Source organism: Anticarsia gemmatalis, chromosome 26 (genome assembly GCF_050436995.1).
Source record: "Anticarsia gemmatalis isolate Benzon Research Colony breed Stoneville strain chromosome 26, ilAntGemm2 primary, whole genome shotgun sequence".
NCBI lineage: Eukaryota > Metazoa > Arthropoda > Insecta > Lepidoptera > Erebidae > Anticarsia > Anticarsia gemmatalis.
Window position 1 is genome coordinate 1,946,376 of NC_134770.1, and position 1,029 is coordinate 1,947,404.

The following is a 1,029-nucleotide window of genomic DNA, read 5'->3' on the forward strand; positions in this document are numbered from 1 at the left end:
AATGGTTATAGTACTACTAAAGTTCCTTATATTTATACAAAAATGTGATTTAAAGTTGTGTAAGAATTCTATTATAATTTTGACTGTGGTTTTGTTGACAGTTATTATTATTATTTGTTATGAAATACTGTTTTTTTTGTGTTAATATTGTAGTTAATTAATGGATATTAGGCTGTAGTACATATTTTATCGTGGCCTTTGTCACTTTAGATAATTGTTAACAAGAACGCAAGCGTGCATAGAAACGTGAATATGACTTTATCCGTTATGATAACACACAATTGGGGGCAAATTGATTGTAAAATTTAAGATGTTTTTTTTTTTATTAAGCAACCTGATATGCGCCCTAATTATTTGACATATAACTTTTTCGAAAAAACTGTTTTTATCGAATGAAATTGATTTTTTTGAGATGCAGGTTAAAGTTCGGTAAATGAGTTTTGATTTTGGCACACCACGTAGCTATAGATATACTTAAAATACTAATGACACCCTTTATTCAGGAGTCTGCCAGGGGCCTTATTTTTTAATTAAATCCAAAACTATAATCTTAATACAAAATGAACTGTATATGACTGATCAAAAACACACGTGAAATAAAAGTAAGGTAAACTAATGTGCTTAATGATTTTTTAAACAGCATTTTTAAAAAAATACTCTGTATTTCATAAATTTATTTCTTTCTTCATAGGTGAGAGATCATCAAATTCATCAGGTGTCGCCATTTAAATTTTTAGTCCCACGAAATAGGAGTATGGGTAAATATTAATAAACAAGGCTCGTAACCACATTTCGGCTACTCCTCAAATATTTTACCAGAAATTGAACCCTAGACTTTCTAATCTGTAGACCTATAAACCCAGCCTTTCGAAACCTTTTTCACACTGGCATAGACTACACAACCCATTTACAGCACAAATAGAGTCCTTTAACTGTATTTTTTCAGTTACACAAAATCATTTTTTCACGATAATAATAACTGGCATGTTTAATATTTACCCGGGAAACATACTTGAAGAAACATACGAC